This window comes from Dromaius novaehollandiae, chromosome 1 (assembly GCF_036370855.1).
Source record: "Dromaius novaehollandiae isolate bDroNov1 chromosome 1, bDroNov1.hap1, whole genome shotgun sequence".
Lineage (NCBI taxonomy): Eukaryota > Metazoa > Chordata > Aves > Casuariiformes > Dromaiidae > Dromaius > Dromaius novaehollandiae.
In genome coordinates, this window is record NC_088098.1 from 195,271,112 (window position 1) to 195,291,693 (window position 20,582).

Genomic DNA, 20,582 nt, shown 5'->3' on the forward strand with positions numbered 1-20,582 from the left:
CTCAGAGGATTGAGTTTTAAGTACGCAAACTGTAAATGACAGGTCACTTCAGAGCGAGACTCACACCTGGATTCGAAATAGAAATGCAGAGGGGCCTGGGCCGGATATTGGGATCCCGGATAGAGGCCGCTGTAAAGAAGCAGCTAAGCAATAAAAAGCAAAATCCTCTTGAAAAGGCTCTCAAATTTATGTGGTGATGATTCCTAGAAGAGATAACTTTCTTGTAAAATGTGGGTTAGTAAATGATTGAATAATAGTGACTCATGTTTTATTATCAGACTTAACTGTAGCCGTGTTTACGCTCATTTTAATTTTGTTGACACAGGTCTCTAATGATACCTTTTAATAGGAAAGGCACCACAAACAAACATTTCTTTTTCTGTAAAACCAGTACCGGAAAATGTAGATGAAGGTGCACCAAAGTCTGAGCTCTTTGGCATCAGAGCAGTTTTAAATGCAGGTTTGGGGGCAGAAGGTTCATTTTTGCTATACAAACCACGGATGTAAAGTGCTGATGGGCTTCTGCTCCTCGAGAGCTGGTGCGTGTAGCCTGCAACAGGGCTGGGGACATGTGGACGTGGCCGATAACAGCACCTGCATTGTCTTTTGGACGTTTTGCAAGACTGACACCTTTTCTTTCCTGGGACTAATGTTTTGTCCGAGAGTCACATTTTAGAATTTTTTACCCCATACAGACACGCGGTGATGTCAGTAGGACCCTGCAAGCGAATGCGCTCGCACTCAGGACCATTCCTGGAATGAGCCCTGCCCGCTTTTACGATTGATCTTCCTTGGAAAGCCATTTTCTTTGACGTCAAAGGAGGAAACGATCTATTTTGGGAGCTGTTTTTAGTTTTTTTGCAAACTTTTGAGTGCTGCATCCCCTTTTCTTTTTTTTCTTTTTGGCACAGGGGCCTGCTCCGGGAGGAAAGGCGGTGAGCAAGCCTGGCTGACCCGTGCCCGCGGCCGGTGGCGTTGTCCTTGCTGGAGTTCGATGCGCGCTCGGCAGAGGAAGGCATTGCCCCTCGATTTCCTGCATCCCCAGCAAACGGAGCTGCGGACGGGGTCAGAGAGCAGCCGCGGGGCGGACAAGCCGGTGGGGGCTGAAGCTGCTCCTCATGCTACCTGAGAACATATCCAGTGGTCTCTGCAATATTCTTGTGGATCATAATGTCACTTTTCCCACATGGAGAGCTCGACACTCATCTTTGATTCCCCTGCCTCTACTTACGTGTTGTTTTTTTCCATCTGAATCATTTAATACGACTTCAGAGTACAATAGAGTTGTGATTTTCTTTTTTTTTAGAGCCTCCAGTTAGCAGGAAACAGAAGGTCTCTGAATAAAAAGGAGACTCTTATTGCAACTTCCCTTTTATTTACTGTTCCCTGTAGCAGAAAAGTAAAAATACAATGAATGAAATGGAGGATTAATCACATGTATCTCTGAAATATGAACACAGAGACTACAAGTCCCAGGACACCGTGCAGATCTATGGTTTTTACCCACTGCTTATAAAAAATCTCACCATACTGGGGGCACCTTGTTTATAATGAGACCGTTCAAAAGACAGAGGAAACTAGACAGAAGGTTTTCAAAAGAAAACATGCAAAATGTGAATTTTACCCAGATTTTTCTCTCTCTGTTCAACTTTCTTGAAACCTGAGTTCAAGCTGATATCCCTAAAGTTTAATCATTGGCCTGCGACTTTTAAGGAGAAAACGCCTTTTGCTTCCCATTTTCTGCATTCATTTTAAAAGATTAAAAATTCAGAACAGCTCAACTGCTCCACGCAGCAGTTTTTAAAATGCTTGAGAAAGACAGCACCGTGCTGCACATGGCTGCAAAAACCGGTGTAACTTTTCTCCAAAGATGGTTTGTCTACATTGACTCTCTTTTGGTTTTTGTTTTTGGTAACCAAGCACCAACCGATTGCTAATTATTTTCCTTATTTATAAAAAGCACAGCAGACACTTACCTGTATTTGATTTGCAAATGTAGATTTAGAATAATCACATAAGCCTTTGCAAAGGTGTTGAGTAGCTCAAGTTAATTGGTAATTAATTAACTTTGTTAAAAGCCCTAGAAGAGGTGTGATTTCAGTCAGTCTGTTCATGTGAGTCAGATTACTCACATACATGTGTTTGAAGGACTTTAGTGAAGCAAAATGTATGAAAGAAACCCGAAGACTGGGATGCCTGCCTTAATTCTCTTCACTTAAAATGTATTTGTTGAATCAAAAGTTGTTTTTTCTTTTTCAATCTCTGTCCCTATCACACAAATGCTGCCGACTGACCATTTTCTGGCTTTCCAACGCTGCATTTAATGCAGCTTCATGGGAGGGTTGACACAAAACGAAAAATACAATTGCAAAACTGATACAGAAGTTGCTACTGATTCCTATTCAAAAATCCAAGTAAGGCTCTCTTCATTTTACAGTTCTCTTTATCAGCCATACATGAAAAAGTTAATGAAAAGTTTATGTGGGCCACCTGCAATAATAAAGTTGAAACACGCCAAGTCTGCAAATACCACAGTCAAGCAGAAAAAGAAATACGTAGCGTGTGATATCATTAAGGTAAAAAACGAACCCAAAGGATCCGTGCTCGCACAAGATTTAGAGGCTTCTGCGAGGAGAAGCGGAGCCAGCCGAGGTTGCGATGCTGCTTGAGCCGGCCCTGCTCTTGCCGCCGAGAATAAGTGCTTTTCAGGCGAGCACCCACTGCCATGTCTTTGGCTTTGTTTCCTTATTTTTGCCTGACTTGTGCAGCCAGGCTCGTTTCACTTTCTGTTTGTGCTGCGCTGGTCGGGTCACTGCTCCGTGGAGGCCGCTGGGTACACTGGGAGTATCAGTTTGCACTGAAACAGCAACAACAAAAAGCATTTTTAATATTAAAAGTTTTTAGTACTACTTCTATAAGCATGCCGGTGCAGCATTAAATTAGTTGGGGATATCCTTTTAAGTGCAGTTTCTACAGTTTTCTTTTATGAGAGGGCAAAGTGAAATGTGCGTTAAACTCTCACCTCTCGCTCACGTGCTTAAGGGCAGCAAACGCCCTGCGCGTGCTGGCAGCTAAACGCACGGGCACCGAGGATGCTACGACGCCCAGTGCGCTCAGCCGTGTGCACCGACTCAGCCGTGTACGCGCACGCTTGGCTTGCTGGGTTTTGGTTATCGCTGCTTTCCGCTGGGCTTCGATCGCCGGGAGGATTTGTGTCCCTCGGCCCCAGGCTTCGTTTCCTCCCCAGTGCAGCTGCTGCTGCGTCTGCCGGCCGCTGGCTCGCCGCCCTCGCCTGCTCCGCGGGTTTGGGCGCTGATCGCTCACTGCCTCCAGGGAGTCTTTTTTTTCCGCTGTTTCCCCAGCGAAGGAAAAAAAGGTGGAGAAAAGCTGCCTGGGGGGATCCAGTTGCTATACAAACTCTTCCCAAGCAGGTAGTTTATTAGTTAGATTTTATTTAGTTCGAACCAGGAGCAGCTTCACAGTTTTTGCGAGGTCCCTTTTTAGGGCTGGGGACTCACTTTACACTGCTTGTTGTCAGCGTGGTGCGGGATGTGACCTGCTTCAGATTTTTAGGGCATTATAAATAGCAAATAATAAAGACGCGGCCTGCCCTGCACGTTGCCTGCTTTCAGAGGCACCGCCGAGCTCCTGTTTCCTCCGCTGCAGGTGGGGAGCTCACACTCCTCCTCCTGCTCCTGTCTCCACAGACCCGCTTTTTCTCACTAGGGCAAGTTTAATAATAATGGAAAGCGTCTAAACAAACCATATAAGGACAGTCTTTGGAGATACAGGTAGCAAAATTGGGGAAGAATCTGTTTTTTCTTGTTCCCACGTGGTTCCCGCGGTGTGTGGCGCCTCGAGCTGGGGTGGCTGTTCCCGGCTGCCAAAGCCGAAAGCCATCAGCGCTGTGGCTCCTAAAAAGTTCTTTTTCCTGAAAAGCCAGCGTTCCTCGAGGAGGTGAAATATTCGGCTTAACTGAATCGCTCTTCCCTAGAAAAATCAAAAGCCTCCGTTCCTTATATCCCGCAAAAATCAATGTGCCCATGAAACTCCGCATTTTGGAGAAACTGTTATTTCCTTCCCAGACTAAAAGAAGGCTGCTCTGCAGCTCCGCGGCTCGGTTAGGAGCTGCTGCGTGTGCTGCGCTGTGCAAAATATTAAATAAACCTGCTACATACCTAGGTATGCACTGAGTGGTGCCTAATTCAGGTTGTGCAGAGATTTTTTCACTTAAAGCACGCTCAGAACCAAAACGTTTTGTCTTTCATCGATTTAATTGAGTCTCCTGGCTTAACATATGTGTTCCTCAGGGGTCGATGTGCACCGCAGCGGTATTCGCGTGGCCGAATACGCAGGGACCTGCAATTTCATAGCGTCCTTTCCGGCATGTCCCCTGCAGTTCAGTGCTGCTCTGACTCCCCACGGCAGCATTGGAGGGTTTTAAATAAGCACCAAATACACCAAAATCCTTTTGTAAAGTGCTGAGAAGGACCAAGGGAATTGGGGGGGCTTTCTTTTTTTTTTTTTTTTTTGCATTTTCTAGTTTGAGAACACTGTTTGCAGAAACTGGATGAGTCTTGGTGAGTACTTCCCAAGTCCGTAGGGCTTTGCTCGGTTTTGCAATAGGTCATTAGCACCTGGGAAGTCACCTGAAAGTTAATATAATTGCCGTATTATACATTAGAAAAATAAATTATGTCTTTTTAGAAGTCTGAGCTTCAAAATAGCGCCGCTCATGTTGGGAAATTCCCATGTTTTTGGAATGGTTTCCAAAAAACAGTTTTAAAACTTCGAAGGACAGAAAAATCCCCCCGTCCTACTGGCACCGTCGGCACCGTGGGCTCCCCCTGTCCCCGTCCCCGCGGGGGGCTCCGGCCCTCGCCAGTCCTGGTCTTTCCAGTGAGACCCAGGCTACTACACAGGATTGCCTGTCAGGAGCTTTAAACCTCAAATCTCAAAATCATCACAGTGGTATAAAAATACTTACATGTAAACAGAGAAAAATCTTGTTTCCTTTAATATTTTTTTTTAATTCTTTCTTCTTTCTTAAGCTTTTAGAGAATAATTGGGTCACGGTTTTGAGCTTTTCTGTACGACTGCCAGAGCTAGAAACAGCCTTATTTGTCTTTACTGTTTTTCTGAGGACGGTTGCGGCGATTCTCACATGACCCCACGTTTCCAGCGTGGGGGGGGGCCCGGCGGCCCCCTCTGAAGCGTGGTGCGCGGCACGGCTTTCCATGGGGCAGCCGGAGCCGGCAGCAGAAGACCCTATGCACCGTTTATTTTTGCTGCTACCGAGACTCGGGCCAGGAACACCAAACTCATTTCATGCGGGCAATGAACCTTGACTTTCTTTCTTTTCCCACAGCTATTATCCCAGGCTGTATTTGGCTTCATAGCCAAGAATCGCAGGGCTCCAGCACCGGTCTGGGCTGCCCACCTCCCTCGGAGCGGGGCTTCACCATGGCCCATGGCTGCAGGATTTTGCATTTGCATTTAAGAACTGGCTTTTCTAAAACAAACCCCATGGTCAGGCCCATCCAGGACAGCTGGAAAGGTGACGTGCCAGACCGATAGGAAGGTGTATTTGGTGTTGAATATGTCTTCTCACTGTCTCTAGTCATCAGGCTGAAGAAGACGAAGATAGAGACGCAACTTTCCGAAGCCCGCCCCGGCCTTTCCGGGTACCCTGCAAGCGGCTCCGGACAGGTCTGCTGGGACATCACCAGTAATAAGAGCTGTGCGAGCGGTGGTGACGACTCCCCAGCATTCGTGGCGTTTGATCTGAGGAAATCGCCAGTGAGCCAGGAAATGTCAAGATTACATCACAGGCAGGATTTTTTTAAAGCATTGAAAAAGCGCTTGTTAAAGCCCATTTCTCTGCAGCATGAGCCCAGCTGCTTTCATTTTTTGCTTTGCATTTCAACTTTACTGGAACAGGCAAGCAAATCCTCCCCCAAAATATCGCTTTACTCTCCTCTCGCTTTGATTTACAGCGCTTTTGCTAAGCTTGGCTCAGGCCTCTTCCTTCTTTTCCAGCACTCTCATGGGGGCTGTACGAAGGATCCTGTGCTTTGCCAGGCCCTTTCCTAAGAAACGATGTGCTGTGCGTGTACAGATGCGGGCTTGCATGTCTCGCGGTCTCTCGCACTGGCCTGAGACCCCGAAACCGCCGGGGCAGCCTGCCAAAAGGCTCTCTGGGCGCCTACGCAGCACCGTGAATCAACCACAGATGCACCAAAATAGCTCCTTCGTTTTGGTTCTTTTCCCTCGGTTTATGAGTTTGGTGGGACAGAGACCGCGGCGCTCCCTGTGCGGCCGGCACGCCACTGCGATGAGCTCGGTGCAACCGACTGACAGGCGAAGAGCTGCATCCTGCAGCGGGTGCCTGGGCACAGAAAATCGCGGTGGCGATCCTGGTGGGCTCGGGCTAATCCTGCCTGGCCTGTGCCAGCCTGCCCGGGGCACAGGCAAGGGCAGGTTTAAGGTGTTTCCTCAACACCCTGTGTGGACATAGGCACGTGTCGAGCCTGTGGGGGCACCACCGACGCCACGCTCACACGTGCCGGGAGAAGGTGGTGGGGATGTGGCCTGCGATGAGGGACGCCGAGGGAGGGAGCTGTGCTCCTCTGAGGTGACACCGTCTCCTGGCCCCCGTGTGAGATGGCACCTTCCTGGGGCAACCTCGTGTCCAGCTGGAGTTTGGCTTGGAGTGATAGCAAACCTGCTTAGGAGATGGTCCCACCTCCAGATCTCCACGAGGTGAGTTGAATGAAAACCTCTCCAACTTCATGGTAAAACTGTACCTTATGGTTTCCTGTTTAGCCACTAATTTTGCAACACCATTAAGGAGCATCCAGCAGAGTATGTGACCCACATATGTTTAATTTCTTCTAGGGTCTCTGTTTTGACATATGTCGAACGTGTTTTTATAAAATGAAGATTTATTGAAACCTGGAATTTTATGACTTCAAGGTTCAATTGAGTCCAGATTGTAGGTTTCTCCTTTTTGGAAGATTATTAGAATGTTTAAAAGAACCCCAAATAGCCGCGTTCGGTCTGGGACACTAATGAAATCCTAAGCCAAGGCTGACACCTTTTCACTTAACTTCTACTATAATGTCAAAGCAAAAATTTACCATCCAGTGTTATGTGTTCCACATGCGATGCCCCGTTGCAGATACAGACATACTGCGGGAGTTATGTTGGGCTTGTTTCTTTAAAATTATTATCTGTGCCATAATGAAGCCAGGAGTTTGCACTGAATCCAAGGAAGAACAACAAGTCAGCAAAAAATGAAAATATGTATAATTAATGATAATGCGTATTACATTACAAATGTGCACTTGGGCTCTTCATTTTTCTTGTTAAAGCACAGAGATGCCCTTGCTTGCTTCAACACTCATGCAAGCAGTATATTTGAAAACATATTTAGAATTGCAAGAGTATATATTAAACACATTCCATACACTTATATAATATTAAGCATAGTCCCAAATATTTCCTCAGCTATGAAACACAGCTCACTAAAGGATAATATTAGTAAAGAAACAGCTCATCTCCCATTTGGTTTCAGAGCAAAACAGAAGTAACTCCATCTCCTTCTGCAAGGTTATTTTGGGTTTGCATCAGGCCAGACGAGAGCAGGACGGGGCTTCCTTGTGCCTCGTATTTGGAGAAAAAGAAGCTCTCACGGGTGCCTGCAGTTGCGCAGTCCATGGACGCAACCCTGCAGAAGCTACAGTGTTCATCTTCAATGGCCAATATAGCAAGAAAATAATGAAACGATACGACTGCTTCGATACCTGTGTCACACGCTGCACCGACTGCTTTGATATCGAATGAACAGCATCAAAGGAAACACAGCCGAAGCCCAGCTCTCTAGTTACTGTGCATTAAGTAAACGAACAAGCTTATCACAAGATTTTAGGGCCTTACACCAGTTTCAGTTAAAGTAAAAAAAAAAAGCCCAACAAATTATTATAGCACCAAAAAAAAAAGCCCTGAATGAAAATGATTATTCATGTGAACACCAGAAACATATCTTGTCATAAGCGCCGGCTTCCACATCTGCTTTGCCACTCGAGGATTCTTTATAAACATTCGCTTTAATTTTATCTAACAGCCTGTTCGCAGACATGCAATCCAAAAATACATCCTCCTCGCGCTATCCTGAGTTTGGCAGGGGCCCAAACATAAGGTTCAGTTCCTAGTTCAAAAAGCCCTTCTTTAAGAATTGCCTACGAGCTAGATTTAATCAAAAAGAGGTCCAGCTTCCTCTGGGGAGACCTGATCGGATGCAGAGCCCCCACCTCTCGGTGGCTGCCTCGAACTGAGGCTGGGCCGGGCGGTAACGCAGTTTTCCAGTGGAAAAAAATCATGCTGTGGAGTCCAGCCCGCTTTGTGGGTCCCTGGACCCGGGCCCCGCACGAGCGGCGGCGCGCGAGTGGGAAAAAGCCCTTTCAGGAGGGGGCAGCTGAGCGGTGGGACCCGGCCGAGCCCGGCAGACGGGGACCCGAAGCTGAGCACAACCAGTCCTGCGTACGCTGCGTCCCAGGAAGTTTGGAGTGCCTGCGCTGTCGTAAAACACACAGGTTTTACTCTGCAGTTTCATACAGCAAAATATGCAATATCTCGCCATCCCGCTTTTGCAGTCTGCAGAATGGAGACAGCAGTGTTTTACCCTCCTTTAAAAAGAAGGGTGAAATAGGGGGCTATTACCAAAATTGAAGGATATTAAATCAGAGCCTCTTCCCCAAAACTCGTTCAGACACCAGCCGCCAAACAGCCAGGTTCACACCTTCTCATCCTGATATGCTCAAGCATGACATCGATTTTTCTGGCTGCTGATTGCTTGGGGAAACCGAAAAAGATATTTACTATCTCTTTCACCCAGAGCAAAAATTTTTAATGTCAGTCTGGAAGTGCCTTGTTGCTGCTATGAATATACCAAATTATATGCATAAACTTTCAAAGAAATTAGTGTGCAAAATACTGTGTAACGTCACATTCTTTGAAATGCAGAATTTAGTACTAATTAGCCAGATAATTGAAAACATTTAATAATTATTCCATTTGACAAAGTGAGTCACAGCTTTTAAGCATCTAAGTTTGCAGTGATAAAGAAATATTAATGAACTGGCACATCTTGATGTCCAGGAGAAGAGAACGCTTAATAGTTTCCCTTTATGGTTCAGTTGTTTGTTTAAATTACTTGGAAGATAAAAGAGCCACAAACATAACCAATACTGTTGGGAGGGTTAATAATAAGCAGGTTTTATTTAGCGTTACAGCAGAGGATTAAATGGAGTAAAATAAAGCAGGCAGGCATTTCCAGCAAGCCGGATCCAATTTCCAATACGCAGAGGAAAATCGGCAGCAGCTCCCCGGGAATTTGTGCCAGCGGTGGCTGCAGCCGGGGGTTTTCAGGCCCGTCCTTGCGGGCACCAGCCGGCGTAGCCCCAGCGCAAGTCCCTCACGACGCGGAGGGAGACAGGCTCTGCTGAGAGGTGCTGATGGGGACCCACCTCACCTCCTGCTGCTACAGCCCCCAGCTGAAAATTGCTGAATTTCAGCAGTGATGCTTCAGAGCACGTTAAGAGGAGCAGCAGCACGCATCTGCCCAGGCCTCACAGTTTGAACTCAGCTGAAGCATTTCAGCTAACATACCAGCAATTTCTGGGAGACTGAAGCAAACTGAAGACTCCTGCTTGGAAAAGGAAAAGAAGGTTTTGTTTACAGTCTACACAGCTGCAAGCCATGGTATACCAATCCTTGATTTAAAGTAGTACAATAATAATGCAATTTAGTTTTAAATTATATGTTGCATGTTGGAAATCTTGCTGCCTTGTAGATTACATTGCAGAGGATCGTTTATTATCGGAGAGCATCTACTTGTTAGCTGTATGAGAATACTATAGCGGTATCTGGGTGCACGTTGTGGGTGCTTCTGGCATAACCAAATTCCCTGTATCCTTAGCGCAATTTCCGATAAGCCCCAGCCAGGAGGTAGCACGTGGAGCTTTCTGGTGGCCTTTTTTGGCTGGTTGCCCGCTGTCTCCTGGGATGCTGTGTCCGGCTGGGGGCTGCGACACGGTGGGGTGAGCCGAACCATGGGGCTGTGGGGTGCCCAGGGCCGGGGTCCTTCCCCCCATTGAAGGGATGGCTCCGGGGCAACCCGCTCAATGTCTTCAGCTGCTTGAAGGGCTTGTGGAGATGGTGGAGCCAGGTTCTTCTTGGAGGTGCAAAGGGAGGGACAAGAAGCAACAGCTGCAAAGGAAATCCTTGTTGGGAATACGGAAAATATGTTTTTCCCAGGAGGGTGAGTAACGCTGGCACTGGCTGCCTGGGGAGGCAGTGGAGTCACCATCCTTGGAGAGCTTTGGGACATGGCTGCGCAAAGCCCTGGAAGACCCTTCAGAGTCAACCCTGCCTTGCGGCGGGGTCCCTTTCAACCTGAATTATTCTGCTTGGAGTTTGCAGGTGGTGATAAAACTCCGCATCTGGTCCAGCGGTTGTGCTCGTCCTCCTGGTTGTGCTCCCAGCAGGAACTTTCAAACAACGCACTACAGAAACACCACAGTTTGGCTCATCATAGGGCCTCGTGGCTAGCACCGGGCAGTTCCTCGGCTCCCTGTTTTTTAATCTCCTCGTTCCTCGCACATAGATAAACCGGGGGCACGGGGCGATGGAAACGTGCCCTCCCCGGTGTCCCGGGGGCGGAGGTGACAGCAGGCGCATCGCTGCTCATGCTCCAAGGCGCCTGTTCCCAGGCCTTTCCCCAGCGTGCAGGGCAGGCGGCGACGGCAGGCCCCCAGCACAGCCACCAGGCCCCCGGGCAGACCTGTTCCACTGCTGGCGGATTTTCCCTGGTTTTAGCTAATGCCGGGGTACAAAGAAGAGCTTGAAAAAGTCACTCGAAGGCTGGGATTCCCAAACCAGCATGAAGAAGTGGGATGTTTTAACTCCCTCCAGCTTCGCCTTGGTTGTTAACAATGCATGTTGTAAATTTAGTGTCTCCTTTACGTATTTAAGGAGAATTAGAGAGAGGGAGCTGTTAATAGTGGAGGAAAGATCTTTGTCTCACCAGCTTTTGGCCGCAATGGCTGTCCTTCTCTGCAGATTTCTGGTGGGGAAAAACAGCTGTGGGCAACGCAAGGAAACGCGGTAGCACTAGCAGCCAAATCTGAGGAAGGGTGACGCACCCTACGTGGAAGGCAGATGAAGTTACATTAGTAAACAGAGATATTAACAATTATGAAACATTCATAGATTTCCTGGATTCATTTCCCTCCTTTCGCAGCATTTTGCTGAGCACTACAGAATTCAAGCCATTATTATTTTAAGACGTTTTTGGCTTTTCTGGCTGCAAAAATAGTCATCACTTGTAAATTTAATACATTACTGTCTTATCTGGTCTGCAGCCAAAGGGGATGGAAACAATAGACAAAGTGTGAACTTTCTCCTTCATCTCAGTGAACATTAACTTCAAAGCCTAGTTGTAAACTTTCAGATGTAATGACTATTTGTCCAAAAGAGAAACACATCAGTTTGATCAATGAATGTAAGTTATAAAACACAGAGGTTACATTTGCTAAACACTTGTGAAAAAAAATGTGATTGTATTTGGGTGGGGGTGAAATTATTGCTGAGCTGTTGGGGCTTCTTTCTGTTTTGCAGAGCGACCCTTGGGGGCAGGACCAGGGGAGCCGTAGGTCGTCGTAGCTCCTATGTGAGACGCGTTTCGGTCCCCAAGGAGGCCCAGTCGCCCCGTCGCGCTGTGCTGTCGTTGTGCCTTCGTGGTGCAGAATTGAACCGTCTTCATCATAGGGACTTCTGAGGAGGGACCCTGTGGTTGTGTCAGCAGCCAAAAGCCACACAGGTTTCTGTCTGTTTGTTGTAAATTCTCCGGAAAAAAGAATTAGAGTAAGAAGGTCTTTTTCCTGCTGTGGCTCATGTGGCCCACATATTAAAAATCTGGATAGAAAGAAGATTTATAATATTTGGCTTTTTTTCCAAAGATAACCATTCCACATGCCTTTAGCGAAAACCTTCCTTCTCCTCTTATTCATTAGGGCTTGAGTGAAGAGACCAGACCCGTTTTTGCTTCTGCGTGGTGAGTGTACGGCTCTGTGTATGGCAAACTGTGTGCTGGGAAAATTTGCAGGATGCAGGATTGATCCACTATTTGGTTGAAAAAAGAATGCAGTAATCCAGAGGGATTGTTCCTAGGCACCAGCATCTCCTTTCTCCAGCTATGGAAATATAGGGGAGCGCGGTCCAGACCCGGGCGATTCCTGTCTGAGGAAGGAGAGAAGGAAGTGCCGGAGTACGAAAAGAGATTTGGTCTGGAAGCTCTGTAACATCTTTTGCCAACATCTTTTTTGAATCAGTCCCGTGTGAACAAGGAAGAGCCCAGGAGCGTCGTGTTCTCCGCGCGGGAGAGCCGCGCTGGGGGATGTCATTTCTCTCATCAAAAAGTCGAGCAGAAAGGCTGAAGAAACAATGGCAGAAACAGCTCTTCGCCTGGCTTCCCAGGCAGGAGGGGCTCAAAGTTTCACGTCATCACCGTGGTCACTTCGTGAAGGTACCCAATTGGATTTTAAGTGAAATAAGCAGGCGCTGTGCTGCCTTCTGACTGCTGTGTTGGTGGGCGACAACCCGGAGCGCTGCAGCCCTCCCTGATTGACACTTCTAGGCTAAACTCTCCCCCACGTGGCGGTTTTGCCTGTGTGATTTGCCTACACACGTCTGAGGGGTCCAGGCCCAAACCCCACATTGTGGGCACATGCTGCAGGCTGCTCAGCTCCTCTCCGCCCCATAGCACCCTACCTGTGTCTTGTATATTTGTCTGGTCTTTGCAAAGGTATCCACTAGAGCAATATTCCCTTGCAGGAAAACCAGTTTTCTACCTCCACGGGATCAGTCCTGGGCTCCCGAGCACTCTGGGAGCAGTGACCCATTTTATTACATAGTCACAAAGCAATGGCCATTCTCAGGTCCCGTATAAATAATAAATAGTAGTTACATTTGTAAATGGAGACCTGCCAGACGCTTTGAGTACAAGATGTGAGATTTACTGTGAAAAAAGGAAGAGGAAAGTAAGAATCCTGAAAGCTTTCTACCTTGCTGTGCAGCTGCGTTGAAAAGGTGAAGCGAGGATCAAAGGGAGCACGCTACTGCTCTCGGAAGGTGCTGCGACGCTTTGCCTGTTAGAATAGAGACTAGTTACCAAGCAGCAACACTATGAAAAGCACAAAGGTGCACTTTGCTCCTAAGATGATATGAAAGCCAGAAGGATGCCAGATTAGATTTAGGAAAGCACATATGCATGTGTTGCTTTCCAAGGACTTGCACCACTCCTTAAAATCCTCTGTTGCTCTGCATGAAAGCATAAAGCATGGCTGTGGGCACTCACTGCTGCAGAAGCATAATTGCAGTTACTGTCTGAGAGCTGCTTAGTGCTATCAGTAGTCTTTGAGACCTGCAGTGAGTGACTACAGTAGAAATGGAGAGCACTGTAAGTATTTTGGGGCAGGGCTATTATAGGTAATGCTCAGTACACAAAACAGCTCCTCAGAAGGATTAAAAAAACCCCATCTCTAACCTTTTGGCATTTTTATTTCATGAAGGAATAGATGCTCTGAGGCACAAGTTCGGACTGAAGCCCAGATGTGTGCACTCTGGGATTTCAGCCACTTGGATAACATCTCCAATGCAAAATCCTGTATCATGGCTTACCCTGGTGGCTGAAATCCCAGCACAGCTCAGCTCTTAATCTAGCCATTGGCCAGAATTACATCACGGATCCATTGACAGCAAATCCCACTAGTTCACTTTGTGTGTTTAAAGGGGTTTTCAGCTTCTGCGGAGGTAGAGGAAAGGTGACAGCCAAGCAAAGTCTAGTGTCAGTGTCTGGAACAACTATGTTTCAGCAAAACCTCCTCCCGAAAGCAGTACACTGCATAACAGATGGCACATCTGTCTGTTTCCAGTGTGATCTCACTAATCACTTCTTGCAAATCTAGCATTCAGAGTCAATCAACATGAGCTGAATTACAGGAAAGATTCCTACAACAGTGGAAAAACCCTGCACAGCTCCTTTTCTCCAAGTTATCTCCTTGAATACCAGGATTTACTCTCTGGCTGAATTCCGCCAACCACCCTATGATCCCTGCAAAGCCAGATCTGCTGTCGCAAGAGCTTCTGGCTCTTCTGGGTCCCTGTCTATCTGACTATAGTTGATGTTTCAGTCCAGTAGTCAAACTAAGAACTAAACAAACACACATGGTACAGGTCAACCCAAAATTAAATTTTGGCTTGATTGCTTTTGGACTCAACTAATTTTTAAAAAAATAATGTTATGGATTTGGGTTAAAAAGACCCCAAACAACCACACAAAGATGGAAGGACAGATTCCCAAAAAGACCTTGGCATCACTCACAAGGCTTATGAAGAAAAGCTATCATATACTATAATACACTGCCTGTGACATACGCTCAGAGCACATAAATGCTAGTCCAAATCCCTTCTGCTTCTCATACAGAAAAAGGTTTGACAAAAGGTTTGTCCTTTGTGAGAAGCAGTAATGTAGCCAGGAGAACAGGCAGCGTCCAGGGCATGTTAGGGTCTGGAGCTCAGAAAGGCAGAAGACAAGCTTAGCTGGCTCTGCCTACACCGTTAAATAAAAGAGGGCAAAGTAGCACTGCCTGGCTTACAGCCACCCACAGCTTGTTCCCTAAAGAGAAGACTTGTCTTGGAAACAGCCAGCTGGAGTGATGCAAACCTGAGCCACAGAATTAGCTAAAACGAAGCAGTGAGGATGAGTAGAAGTCCAGAGCTTGGGCCTGTTCCCCTGGCTGGCTATGTAGACATGCCCTTCGGATGTGCCTACACCATCAGATAATTTAACTCCCCGGCTGACTCACAGGTCCTTGTCCCTGTCATGACTGTTAGCACATGCCTGGGCTCTTCTTTGGAGTCACACAAGCAGGGGGTCACACACGCCACGGTGCCTGCTGCTGGGCGAGGACAGCTACAGACAGCTGTGACTGCCAGTGAGCTCCAGCAGCCTCTGATGGGCTCCGTCCAAACCCAAAGCAGTGCTGCTCTGCACAAAGTTGCTCCAGGGGCAGCTTTTCAAGGGCAGCATGGGCAAGCTCTGCCTCCCTTCCTACATGATTCTCTTCCAGCATAATCCAGCATAAACCCAACAGCCTGTCCATCCTCCAGCTCTGCTGAATGCTCTTATGTCTCAACCCAGAGCATGCAACACACCCTGCCCATTTTACACTGCGGATCCACAACTCTGGTGAGCTACATCATCATCTCTGTTGCTTCAGGCATTTTGACCTGGGGGGAAAAAAAACACCACAAAAATACTAATTCTGTCTTGCAGCCGCAAGCACAACACACAGGGCCAAGCTGAGGCAGGGTCAAGTGCCATGTCATGCAGCCAAGGCTGACTTGCTTTGCATGATCCAGCCCTCAGCAGTGTGGACACAAGCACTCTGAACCACCAACTCCTGGCTCCCAGGCCAGCTCTCCAGGGTGGGTAAATTAGCCATGTAGATGCAGCCATTCCTGCTCTATATGGTCCACTGAGCAGTGTAAATAATTTATATATCATTATAGCCTGAGCAGAAGGATTAGGAGAGACTTACTGCCAGCTGTCCCACAGCCTGTGGTTTGGCTACAGTCTTGAGATGTAACACATCAGTTCAGATCCTTGCCCTGACTGAGGCTGAGAGGGCTTTTAAAACTCTGTTCCTAACATGAGTTGTCTGGACTTTCTTGTGCAATCAGCTTCAAAGAAGTCAAAATACTTCTTTTCAAAAATATCAGAGCAAGTTATTTTGATGTTTCTAAGTTTGCCCATTAACTTTGATGAATGGATTACACACAAATTGGCAGAATGTTTTGGTCAACCAGAAATGGCATTTTTCAGTGAATAAACTATTCTTTAGAAGTAACTAGCTCTACTTGGATGCCCCCCCCAACCCATTGCCATAGGAGAGGCCAATTTAGCTGCCCTCAAAAAAATTGACTCTTATCTCTCCAGCTTTAATGTAGCTGCAAGGCGGACCAACCCTCTGCCAATTTTTCTGTTTGGAAATGCTGGCTTTGGACTGCTTCCTCCTCAGCTGCACCTCTCCAGCTGCTCTGAGACTGGCCACGTAAAACTTATGCATATTGCCCACAGGGCTCTTGCATGCCTGATGGCAGCCAGAAGATGTGGTCCCCTGAGACTACGCTTCGTTACTGGACTTCATTTCCTCATTAAGAATTTTTATCTACTGTCATTGATGTTTCTATGTCCTTGCTTTCAGGACGCAACTCTTTATGATACCCATTAGGTTATTCTGTCTGTTGTCTGTTATATTTTAACCACCTTGTTAGGGAAAGGAGGTGCTTGACAAACACAGTAATGCTAATTTTTGTTGTCATGACACAGTAATGGGTCTCCATGGGTGACTTAGCTGAGAACGGCCACATGTTCTTTGAGGACATGTTTTTGGGCCCTGACTTTTTGCTGCCTCCCTCACTGCGCGCACCAGCATAAATCAGCGGGGTTACACAAAGCACAGCAGAGCCATCACAGGGTTTCAAATGGCAGCCTCAGCATTCGTGTGGTAAACACAGACTACAGGGGGTGAAATGGCTGGATTCGCAGTTGTATTTCTTTTAAAGCGGATTTATTTTAAAAAGAATTTCACGGCGCACGCAGCTAGCAGAGGCAGCCAACAGACACAGCGGTTCAGTGCAGCAGTTGCTGGGGCTCTGCTTTGAAATTTTCTGGATCTCCTGGGAACTTCTTCTGGGATCAGTGGGGTCTCCCGGGAGCCCTTTGGGGGACTCCAGGGTGCCTGCTGCTGGGTGAGGACAGCTACAGGCGGCCGTGACTGCCAACGAGCTCCAGCAGCCTCTGACGGGCTCTGCCAGCTACTCCTGATAAAAGGGGACTTGAGCTTTTGTTGCAGCTGACCCCGATGGAGGAGGGCCACATGCCTTCAGCAGGTACCATGGGGCAGCCCTGCAGCAGTGTTGGCCCAGAGTGAGGTGCCACTCTGGGAGGGGGCAGCCGGCTGAACGGCATCAGGGATGGCGAGAAAGATCAAGTGCATCTTCCCGAGACCCTGTGGGTACAGCAGCTCAAGCCCCCACTGCACCAAGAGGGCTGGGGGAGCCTCTGGGGTGGGAAACAGAGACTCCTATGGTGGCAAAGGCTGGGAGCTGGGGACTTGCAGCCCCAGGAGGATGGCTGTGCTCTGCCTGCAGATCCACAGCAGGGAAGAGCGTTGGTGCCCTCGAAGCTGGTGAGGGGCGGGAGCGCTGTCCGGCGCAATGCAGCCTGCTTGGACGCCTGAGCCCCACAGCAGTACCTGGAGGAGGTCGCGAGTGATAGCAGTGGGGGACTCCCTGCTACAAGGACAGGGGCCCCATCTGCTGACCTGACCTGCCATCTAGGGAGGCCTGCTGCTTGCTGGAGGCTCAGATCCAGGATGTTGCTGACATTGCCGAGGCTTGCCCAGCTGTTGGACTGTCTGCCTGCTGCTCTTCCATGTGGGCACCAACAATGCGGACAAGGGAGACCGGAGCACATCAAGTGTGACTATGTGGCTCTGGGAGTGAAGGCCAAGGGCATGGGGGCCAGCTGTTCTTCTCCTCAATTCTGCTGGTGAGGGAAAAGGGCTTGAAAAGGAGTGGATGGATCCTGTGGGTCAACAGCTGGTTGCACAGCTGCTGTCAACAACAGGGATTTGATTTTTGTGACTGTGGGACCCTCTGAGGATCATGGATTGCTAGGAAGAGATGGGATCCACCAGACCAAGCAGGGGCAAAAGCATCTTTGCCAGCAGGCTGCACAATCTGATGGGGACAATGGACCCTGTCTCTCATAACATCCTCAGAGGCAAGCTGATGAAGTATGGGCTAGAAGAGTTGACAGTGAGGTGGGCTGATAACTGGCTGAACAGCAGAGCTGAGAGGCTTGTGATCAGTGGCGCAAAGTCTAGTTGGAGGCCAGTAAGCAGCAGTGTGTGTGCCTTAGCAACTAATCCAGGAAAACATTTCCAAACATATGAAGGACAAGAAGATGATTAGGAGTAGTCAGCATGAATTTATGAAGGGAAAATCATGCTTGACCACCCCAGTAGCCTTCTATAATGAGATAACTAGCTTGGTAGATGAGAGGGGAGCAGGGGTGCTTCTCTCAACTTCAGCCAGGCTTTTAACACTGTCTCCCATAACACAGTCATAGACAGAGTTATGAAATACAGACTATGTGAATGGACAGTGAGGAGGATGCAAAACTGCTGAACTGCTGGGCTCAGAAGGTTGTGGGCTCAGTGGCACAAAGTCCATCCGGAGGCCAGTCACTAGCGGCATCCCCCAGGGGTTGATACTCGGGCCAATCCTGTTTAACATCTTCATTAATGATGTAGATGATGGGACAGAGTGCACTATCGGCAAGCCTGAAGATGACACAAAACTAGGAAGAGTGGCTGGTACACCAAATGGTTGTGCTGCCATTCAGACGGACCTTGAGAGGCTGGAGAAATGGGCTGACAGGAACCTCATGAAGTTCAGCAAAGGGAAATGCCAAGTCCTGCACCAAGGGAGGAATAGCCCCATGCACCAATACAGGCTGGGGACCAACAAGCTTGAGAGCAGCTCTGCAGAGAAGGACCTGTGGGTCCTGGTGGACAGCAAGTTGACTATGAGCCAGCAATCTGCCCTGGCAGCAAAGAAGGCCAGTGGTATCCTGGGCTGCATCAGGAAGAGTGTTGCCAGCAGGTAGAGGGAGGTGATCCTTCCCCTCTACTCAGCCCTGGTGAGACAGACTTGGAGTGCTGGGTCCAGTGTTGGGCTCCCCACCACAAGTGAGACATGGATGAGAGGCAATGGGCACAAGCTGAAACGCAGGAAATTCTATTGAAAGATGAGAAGACTTTTCTACTGCAAAGGTGGCTGTGCTCTGGAACAGGTTGCCCAGAGAGGTTGTGGAGTCTCCATCCTTGGAGATACCCAAACTTGACCACACATGATCCTGGGCAATCTGCTCTAGCTGACCCTGTTTGAGCAGGAGGTTGGACTAGATGATCTCCAGAGGTTCCATCCAACCTCAGCTGGTCCGTGATTCTGTGAGATTTGTTTTCAGCCTACAGCATGGCACTTCAGAGTATTCCAGGAATTCTTTCCTCAGTACAGGAAATTCATCTTTAAAGCCCAAGCAGCACATCGAACCTTTACCAAGCCTGTGAAGTCAGAGTTTCAGGAGCACTTTAACAATCTAACACACCAAGGAAGTGCAAAACATGCCATGTGAGTCCAATGTTTCTACTGCTACAACCATATAATCAAAAGTTTCTCAAACAAAACCGTTTGCTGTCAGGACAGAGTGGAGCCAAGTCTGTGCGATTCAAGCTTTTGGAATAGGTTTTGTAAACAATCAGGAGGAGTTACTTAGTGCCACCCAGTGTTGGCAGCTAGAAAAAGAAAGGTTAAATATGGTTACAACTGGGTGTTGCTTAGTGAAATGTGGGAAAAAAAAATACAATCTTGCTTTCTGTATCAGAGGTGAACAATTCCATAGCAGCTATGCAGCACTAAAGTCCAGGAAATAGTTTTCCCTCAGCAGAACTGTGGCTTAGCTATCTTGTTTAAAAAACAATCTTTTGCTTGTTATATTCACTTTTCAAAGAATGTAATCAGTTTGAGAGAGACGTAGGTGTACTCTTTTGTCACAAAACTCACTCCTCTAATTTTACCTCAGTCTAGGGATAATTGAGCAGACTTTTCTGGTGAGATGTTCAGGAGTTTAGATCAGAAATGACTATTTAAGACATGTCTCTCTGCTAGGATAAGTAGAGTACAGTTAAAACATTACCTTTTTTCCTCCCCCTATCTCGAATGCTGCATATAGCCTGGCTTTTCCTTGAGGCCTTTTAAATTATACAGGATCTCACATTTCAGGCAGGAAAATAATTTTTTCCCATTTATGATCTTTTGATAATTGAATAACTGCCCTTATGCTTTTGTCCTCCAAAAGGCTCCACAAAGACGGTTAAGTCACTGTCCCATTTCATAGACTGGGAAACTGAGGCGCAGAACAGGCATGACCCACGCCGTTGCAGAACAGCCCTGAGTCAGACCTGAGAGGGAGGGAGGAGACTGGGAGCTGCACTCATGAAGGGGAAAATAAGGCATTAAGGCAGCCTTGAATGCTCTGGATGGTTGGGGTGGCGGGCAGATCCCAGCAGAGTAATTTCATCTCCAGTGGCTACAGCAGGGAAATCCTTCTTCAGTCATTTCTACTGCCGCGGGCTCCTTCACCCTGCCCTGAAGTAGTCTCATTGCCCCCTGAAAAGAGGACGTAGCAGGGGTCTGAGCAGCTCTCTGCCAATCCTTTATTTAAACTCTTGGGATATAGAGGGCCAAGAAGAGACTGACACAGGAATTTACCTTGAATTAATATAAAAAAATTCTACAGTAACAAGAAGAGTGGTCACACTCTGAAGCATGGCTTCATGAGGTTACGCACTGGTTGCCTGTGCTTCCGGATGGGAGAAGTCCCTAGCTGT

General features: G+C 47.8%; 1 long non-coding RNA gene across 1 annotated transcript; it reads right to left on the reverse strand.

Annotated features, from left to right (window-relative positions):
* Positions 1-9,246: 9,246 nt before the first annotated feature.
* Positions 9,247-13,682, reverse strand: LOC135327160 (uncharacterized). The gene is made up of 2 exons (XR_010387290.1): positions 13,125-13,682; positions 9,247-11,205 (listed from the first exon to the last, which is right to left on the reverse strand). It is a non-coding gene; the product is annotated as an uncharacterized LOC135327160 (long non-coding RNA).
* Between the last annotated feature and the right edge of the window lie 6,900 nt (positions 13,683-20,582).